Consider the following 8,632-nt stretch of genomic DNA (forward strand, 5'->3'; position numbering starts at 1 on the left):
CCTGGGAGGTGGTGCAATGGATAAAGCACATGCATGAAGTCCAGAGATGAGTCCCTGATACTACGTACACCAGAGTGATGCACTGGTTCTCTATATGTATATATCATTAATCAATACTTGGAAAAAATGAAAGTGCCATATTACCAAAATTCTTAAAGGCACAAGAAAGAGTATGATTTTTTGTTTAAAAAAAGAAAGAAAGAAAGAAATAGGGAGTCGGGCAGTAGCACAGCGGGTTAAGCGCAGGTGGCACAAAGCGCAAGGAGCAGCGTAAGGATCCTAGTTGGAGCCCCCAGTTCCCCACCTGCAGGGGAGTCACTTCACAAGCCGTGAAGCAGGTCTGCAGGTGTCTATCCTTCTCTCCCCCCTCTGTCTCCCCTCTTCATTTCTCTCTGTCCTATCCAAAAACAATGACATCAATAACAACAACAAGCAACATTTAAAAAATAGTAATAGACAAGAAAGGTGCCAGGCAGTGGTGCACCTGGTAGAGTGAACTTGCAGGGCACAAGGTCACAGGTATCTCTTCCCTGCTTCATGTCTCCCTTCTCTAACAATTTCTCTTTGTCTCTACCAAATAAAAAATAATAAATAAAATAAGAGATGAGTATTGACCTCCTTGAGGCTAAAGATGATTCAAAAAGGTGAGACTATGAAGAACTTTTAGAAATATTTTAACCAGTTAATTTTTCTTTTTATTACATGCACACTCAAGAGTGATGTATAGTAAATTATACACCTGAAGTCTAACAGCTCTTCCAATAAGTATAAAACTCCAAGTGATAAGAGAACTGTAAGTTTTGGGGATAATTCTTTTTATGGTATATAAAAGTGTGTCTTGGGAGTCGAGCAGTAGCGCAGCGGGTTAAGCGCACGTGGTACAAAGCGCAAGGACTAGTTCAAGCCCCCAGTTCAAGCCCCCGGCTCTCCAACCTCAGGGGAGTCACTTCACAAGCAGTGAAGCAGGTCTGCAGGTGTCTGTCTTTCTCCACCCCTCTAGGTCTTCACCTCCTCTCTCCATTTCTCTCTGTCCTATCCAACAACAGCATCAATAACCACAACAATGTTAAACAACAAGGGCAACAAAAGGGAAAATAAATATTTTTAAAAAGTGGGGGGAGTGTGTCTTAATGTCAGCAATGACTTAAGATTCAGTGAAATATGGAGTATTGAGATAGTAGAAGCTAGGAGCTTAGGTGGTCTGAGTGATAAATATTCATACTGGAAAGCCCACAGTTTAAAATCATTGACCAAGGGATGCCAGGGTATACAAGAGTATGTTGCCTGGCATTTAATCTCAACTCTGCAATTTTTTGTGTGGCCTTTTTTTTAAATTAATATTTATTTATTCCCTTTTGTTGTCCTTGTTGTTTTATTGTTGTAGTTATTATTGTTGTAGTTGTTATTGTCACTGACGTTGGATAGCACAGAGAGAAATGGAGAGAGAAGGGGAAGACAGAGAGGGGGGAAGAGAAAGATAGACACCTGCAGACCTGCTTCACTGCTTGTGAAGTGACTCCCCTGCAGGTGGGGAGCCGGGGGTTCGAACTGGGATCCTTACACTGGTCCTTGCGCTTCATGCCACATGCACTTAACGCGCTGTGCTACGCTTGACTCCCCTGTGTGGCCTTTTATAATCACCTGCCCCAACTGTGACTCAGTTTTTTTCTCATGTCCACACTGGAAATAGAAATAGCACCTGCAATATAAAGTAGTTGTAAGGATTTAAAATTACATGAAAATGGACTGGAATGGTAGCTTACCAGGTAGGGCATGGGCCTAGCCATGCTCAAAGCCTAGGTTTGAGCCCTTCGCCATATATGAGATCCAGACAAAGCTTCAGTGCTATGTCTCTCTTCCTCTCCTGTATATAAAATTACACATTTAAAGTGTAGGCCACACACACACACACACTGTATATAAAGCAATTAGGAGTGGTCCGGGAGGTGCTGCAGTGGATAAATCATTGGACTCTCAAGCATGAGGTCCTGAGTTCAGTCCCCAGCAGCACATGTACCAGAGTGATGTCTGGTGTCCTCTCTCTCTCTCTCTCTCTCTCTCTCTCTCTCTCACCTTTCTCATGAATAAATAAATAAATAAACAAAATCTTAAAATAAAAAATAATAAAATAGTAGTCCAGAAGGTGGCGCAGTGGATAAAGCATTAAATTCTCAACCGTGAGGTCCTGAGTTCAATCCCCAGCAGCACATGTACCAAAGTGATGTCTGGTTCTTTCCTCCTCTCTTTCTCATGAATAAATAAATTCATTAAAATAATAATAATAAAATAAAGCAATTAGGATAGAGCTAAAAACTCAGTAAATTTTAGTTCTAATTATTAATTTGGTTATGTAAACATATGGACATCAGTACCAAAAGAAATAGCTAAAATTGGGGAGTTGGGTATAGGAATAAGAAGAGGTAAAGGAGGGCTGGGTATGGCACACCTGGTTGAGCACACGTTATTGTGCACAAGGAACTGGGTCCAAGCCCCTGGTCCCCACCTGCAGTGGGGAAACCTCACAAGTAGTGAACCAGTGCTGCAGATGTCTCTGTGCTCCTATTTTCTCCTTCCTTACCAATTTCCCTCTGTCTTTATCCAAAATAAATAAAATTAGACTTAAAGAACTATATAAGCCGGGGGTCGCGATAGCACAGCTGGTTAAGCGCACATGGCGCAAAGCGCAAGGACCAGTGTAAGGATCCTATTTTGAGCCCCCGGCTCCCCACCTGCAGGGGGGTCGCTTCACAAGTGTTGAAACAGGTCTGCTGGTGTCTGTCTTTCCCTCTCTCCATTTCTTTCTGTCCTATCCAAGAACAATGATATCAATAACAACAATACCACAACAACGATAAAAACAAAAAAAAAAAGGGCAACAAAAGGGGGAAAGGGCCTCCGGGAGCAGTGGGTTCATAGTGCAGGCACTGAGCCCAGCAATAACCCTGGCGGCAAAAAAAAAAAAATTATAAACCTATACAAGTAAATACAAAAATACATGTAAGGTGGTCCAGGAGGTGGCGCAGTGGATTAAGCATTGGATTCTCAAGCGTGAGGTCCCAAGTTCAAGCCCTGGCAGCACATGAACCAGAGTGATGTCTGGTTCTTTCTCTTTCCTCCTATCTTTCTCATTAATAAATAAAATCTTTAAAAATTTTCTTTAAAAAAAATACATGTAAGGGGAGTCAAATGGTAGCACAGCGGGTTAAGCGCAGGTGGCGAAGCGCAAGGATCAGCTAAGGATCCCGGTTGAGCCCCCGGCTCCCCACCAGCAAGGGGGTTGCTTCACAGGCGGTGAAGCAGGTCTGCAGGTGTCTATCTTTCTCTCCCCCTCTCTGTCTTCTCCTCCTCTCTCCATTTCTCTCTGTCCTATCCAACAACAATGACAGCAATAACTACAACAACAATAAAAAGGGGGCAGCAAAAGGGAAAATAATTAATTAAAAAATATAAAAAATTAAAAATTAAATAAAATTTAAAATTAAATACAAATAAAACAAAAACTGTAAGAATACTAGAAGAGAGAGTCGGACGGCAGTGCAGCAGGTTAAGTGCTTGTGGCACAAACCAAAAAGACCAGCATAAGGATCCCAGTTCAAGCCCCCAGCTCCCCACCTGCAGGGGACTCACTTCACAAGCAGTGAAGCAGGTCTGCAGGTGTCTCTCTTTCCCCCTCTCTGTCTTCCCCTCCTCTCTCCATTTCTCTCTGTCCTACCTAACAACAACATCAATAACAACAATAATAACTGCAACAACAATAAAAAAACAAGGGCAACAAAAGGGAAAATAAATAAAAATTTTAAAAAATTAAAAGAAGAATCCTAGAAGATAGGATAGGAAGCAATTTAAGCAGCCTTAGGTTTGCCAGTGGTTTTTGGATGCAGCACCAAGAGCAGCATAACAGTTATGCAAAAGACTTTCATGCCTGAGCCTCTGAGGTTCCAGGTTCAATCCTCAGCACTACCATCAGCCGTAGCCGAACAGTGCTCTGGTCTTTCTATCATTAAAATAATACAGATAAAATATTTAAAATAAACATTTAGAAATGTCAGTTCTGCAACATATACGGTTAAGAAAAGAAAAAGATAAACCACAGCCTGGGAGGAATATTTGCAAACACATATTTGATAAAGGACTGGTATCCAAAATATACAAAGAAGCCTCAAAACTCAACAAGAGGGAGTCGGGTGTTAGCGCAGCGGGTTAAGCACACGTGGCGCAAAGCGCAGGGACTGGCATGGGGATCCCAGTTCGAGCCCCCGGCTCCCCACCTGCAGGGGAGTCGCTTCACAGGCGGTAAAGCAGGTCTGCAGGTGTCTTGTCTTTCTCTCACCCTCTCTGATTTCCCCTCCTCTCTCAGTTTCTCTCTGTCCTATCCAGCAACAACAATAATAACAATGGAAAAAAGATGACTTCCAGGAGCAGTGAATTCATAGTGCAGGCACCAAGCCCCAGCAATAACACTAGAGGCAAAAAAAAAAAAAAATGGCAAAACAACAGAAATTTTCAGATCTCTCAATGTTCTTATCTTGCATCCCCCCCACACAACACCCCCACAAGCAATACATTATTGCTTTGTATTTATAAATTTGATAGGAAGGAAGGAAGCTTTTAGGTTTACACTTAACCCTTCCAACATAGTAGCCATAGCTGAGACCTGAGGACATCATGGGGAAATGAGTTTAAGGATTAGACTATGAGGTAGACTAGGTACCAGGCAGATAGCACAGTTATCTTGGGGAAAAAAAAAAAAAAAAAAAAAAAACCTCAAGCCTGAGACTCTGAGGTCCCAGATTCTATCGCTGGCACCACCATAAGCCAGAGCAGACAAGTGCTCAGGTTGGAAGCGGGGAGGGGCAGCTGGCTCAGTGGCAGAGAACAGGATTTGCACATGTGCCATCCCAAATTCAATCCCTGGCTGACCACATATGCCAGTGATGCTCTGATAATCTCTCATTCACTACGATAATTTTTTTTTTCAATGAACAATAACCGCACCTCAGATAAACCTCATTGACTACGATACTGCCACTGCACAAAGATACAGTTTTTGTTTTTGTTTTTTTTTAGAAAGTGAATTTACGTGGTCCGGGAGGTGGCGCAGCGATAAAGCTTTGGACTCTCAAGCATGAGATCCTGAGTTCGATCCCCGGCAGCACATGTGCCAGAGTGATGGCTGTTACTTTCTCTCTCCGCCTATCTTCCTCATTAATAAATAAATAAAATCTGTAAGAAAGTGAATGTGCCACTTGACTCCATGAGCCTCCACTGTCATTAGGAAAGGAAACTGCAGATGAAGCGGCTTTCCTGGTTTCCCTGAGCATGATGGCGCCACAAAGTAGCCGAGGGAAGTGGCAGTCGGTACCCTAAGGGCAAGGTGGCCCTGACTGCCGTAATTGGTGACTGTCATGAGTGATCTGCCCCGAGGGGATTTTAGTGGTTGTTCATTGAGATCATTGAATCCCAGGGGCTAAAGAGCATAGGCAGCTTACTAAGATCCTAACTAGTTTCACAAGCCTTCAAATCCTCTGGAACTGGTAAGCAAGTAACCAACTCAAGACAATGAGATAGAGTTGGTCTCTCTCTTTCAACCAATTTCCAGGCCTGGGTATGTCCCCAGTGGATCCCTTAGTCACTTACTTCCCAGGGTAAGCATGAGTGTTGAATTCCCCCAGAAGATACGTTGAATTCTTGCCCCCAGATAACTGTAATAGGTGAGCTCATTTGGAAATAGTTTCTTTTTTTTTTTTTTTTGCCTTCAGGGTCATCGCTGAGGCTCAGTGCTGGCACTACAAACCCACTGCTCTTGGCAGCCATTGTTTTTCCTTTTTTTTTTTTTAATTCAATAGGACAGAGAGAGGGAGAGAGAAAGCTATAGACCTACAGACCTGCTTCACCGTTTATGAAGCGTCCCCCCCTGCAAAGGGGGGGTGGACTCGAACCCAGGTCCTTATGTTTAGTACTATGTGCCTAATGGGGTGCACCTCTGCCCAGCCCCCAAATAGGTTATTTGTAGATGTAGTCAAGTTAATCTGAGTTCATAGAGTTTGCTGTGGACCCTCACAGTTTCATGGCTGACAGCCTTATAAAAAGAAGAAAGCTAGGACATAAAGACAGATACAAGGTGAGAACACCACATGCGAATGAGGCAGAGGCTGAAGAGATAAAACTAACATGTCAAAGAACATCAAGGATTGCTGACAACCGCCAGAATTCAAGAGGGAAGGAAGAGATTCTCCCTCAGGCCCTTCCAGAAGGAGCCAGTGCTACCAGCACCTCCACGTTGGATTTCTGTCCTCCAGCACCATGAAGGGGTTCGTTTTGTTATTGGAAGTCCTCCAGTTTCTTCATTATGCAGCCTCTGGCAATTGACAGGATGACTGTGACCTTGGGGATTTGATGACAATGACTACAAGGCCGATTGCTCAGCCCACCCTCTGTAGGGTCTTCCTTGAACTTCTCTGGCCCACAGGGAGCGTTGATTATAACACTTTCATCACTCTTTCAAAAATCTGTTTCTACTTCCTTGCTGGTGTCATTGAGACCCTCACCAGGGACAGAGCTAGGGCCGAATGACTCTCACAAGTTCACACCAACTTCCCATCTTCCTAAGTGTTTGAATTTTCTCCTACATTATTCTAGGATTCTTGGCATCTCAATTTCATTTTACTTCATCAGTGAATCCAAATTTCAAACAATCAACTAAAGAAAAATTACTATACACCCACCACAATGGGCAAAACTAAAACTATTTTTGTTGAAAGGTATGGGGCAACCAAAATCCAGGCACATTATTTAGGAGAGCCTAAAATGGCACAACCCGTGTGGGAGGAAACTTCTTGAGATTGTGCTTATTAATTAATTAATTTTAGATAACAGGTGAGAGACAGAGTGCAGAAGCTGCTGGTGGGCGGTGGGGAAAGTGTATTAGGAGGGACCACAGAGGTCCCTTCTCCTGTGCTGTCAGGAGAGCCACCAGCCACGCATTTCTCTGAGAGGGTGGGGGTAACCACTGGAAGACACAGGAAGCTGCTCCTCAGTTGAAGGAATGGAGAAACGCCAGGAAAGGCGGGACAGACGTGTGCACTGTCTGGGAAGCCTAGTGGCACGTGGTCTTCCCCGGCTTGGGATGCTCTCGGGGTATTTGGCACTGAGATGTCCTGACAGCCACACCTGCACAGCAGGGAGATTTCTCTTCCTCCATCCTCCTCCTCCTCCTCCTCCACTTTCTTTAAATTTGCTATATTTTGATAAGAAGTATTGTGAATTGGGAGTTGGGCGGTAGTGCAGCGGGTTAAGCACAGGTGGTGCAAAGCACAAGGGCCCAGTGTAAGGATCCCGATTTAAGACCTCGTTTCCCCACCTGCAGGGGAGTCGCTTCACAGGCGGTGAAGCAGGTCTGCAGGTGTCTATATCTTTCTCTCCCCCTCTCTGTCTTCCCCTCCTCTCTCCATTTCTCTGTCCCATCCAACAACAATGACATCAATAATAACTACAACAATAAAACAACAAGGATAACAAAAGGGAATAAATAATAAATAAATATTTTTAAAAATCTTTTTTAAAAAAGTTGAATCAAGAAAAGAATAGTTAGTGGTCCGGGAGGTGACGCAATGGATAAAGCACTGGACTCTCAAGCATGAGGTCCTGAGTTCAATCCCCGGCAGCACATGTACCAGAGTGATATCTGGTTCTTTCTCTCTCTCTCCTCCTATCTTTCTCATTAATAAATAAATAAAATATTTAAAGAAAAGAATAGTTAAAGGGGGGCATGTGGTAGCACACCAAATTAAGCACATATATCACCAAGTGCAAGGACCCAGGTTCAAGCCCCTGCTTCCTACCTGCAGGGGAGAAGTTTCATGAGCAGTGACGTAGGTCTGTGAGTGTTTATCTTTCTCTTTCTCTCCGCCCTCTCTATCTCTCCCCTTCCTGTTCAATTTCTCTCTGTCCTATCAAATGAAAAAGGAAAAAGGAAAGAAAAAAAAAGGGAAAAGTGGCCACAGGGAGTGGTGGATTCATAGTGCAGGCACTGAGCCCAGCAATAACCCTGGTGGCAAAATAATAATAATAATAATAATAGTTAAGGATAATGTCCTTATTTCCAAGTGTGTTTCTGAGTTTCTAGTCCCAAACTCGCACTGTGCTGGAAGGCTATATAAAGCGGTGGGGTTTTGAGGCCCTCCAGGCAGTGATGGCTGAAGCTCTGAACCCTCAAGCATAGAATCCTGTGGTTCTCTGCTCCCTCTCTCTATCACCCAGGTAGATTATAAGATTATGTAGCTTTTTTTCTTAGAGATTTCTTTTCTTTTCTTTTCTTTTTTGCCTCCAGGGTTATTGCTGGTGCTTGCACCACGAAACCACTGCTCCTGGAAACTATTTTTTTCCCTTTTGCTTTGTTGCCCTTGTTCATATACATACATAAATATATATCTCACTGACAAAAACCATAGGCTAAGAGGGGTACAACTCCACACAATTCCCACCACCAGAACTCCATATCCCATCCCCTCCCCTGATAGCTTTCCTAGTCTTTATCCCTCTGGGAGTATGGACCCAGGGTCATTATGGGATGCGGAAGGTGGAAGGTCTGGCTTCCCCGATGAACATGGGTGTTGGCAGGTCGATCCACACT

At 43.6% G+C, this 8,632-nt stretch overlaps 1 pseudogene; it reads right to left on the minus strand.

Annotated features, from left to right (window-relative positions):
• Positions 1-4,961: 4,961 nt before the first annotated feature.
• On the minus strand, positions 4,962-5,040 carry LOC132534111 (U4 spliceosomal RNA; annotated as a pseudogene).
• Positions 5,041-8,632: the final 3,592 nt, after the last annotated feature.

Source organism: Erinaceus europaeus, chromosome 17 (genome assembly GCF_950295315.1).
Source record: "Erinaceus europaeus chromosome 17, mEriEur2.1, whole genome shotgun sequence".
NCBI classification, from domain to species: Eukaryota; Metazoa; Chordata; class Mammalia; order Eulipotyphla; family Erinaceidae; genus Erinaceus; species Erinaceus europaeus.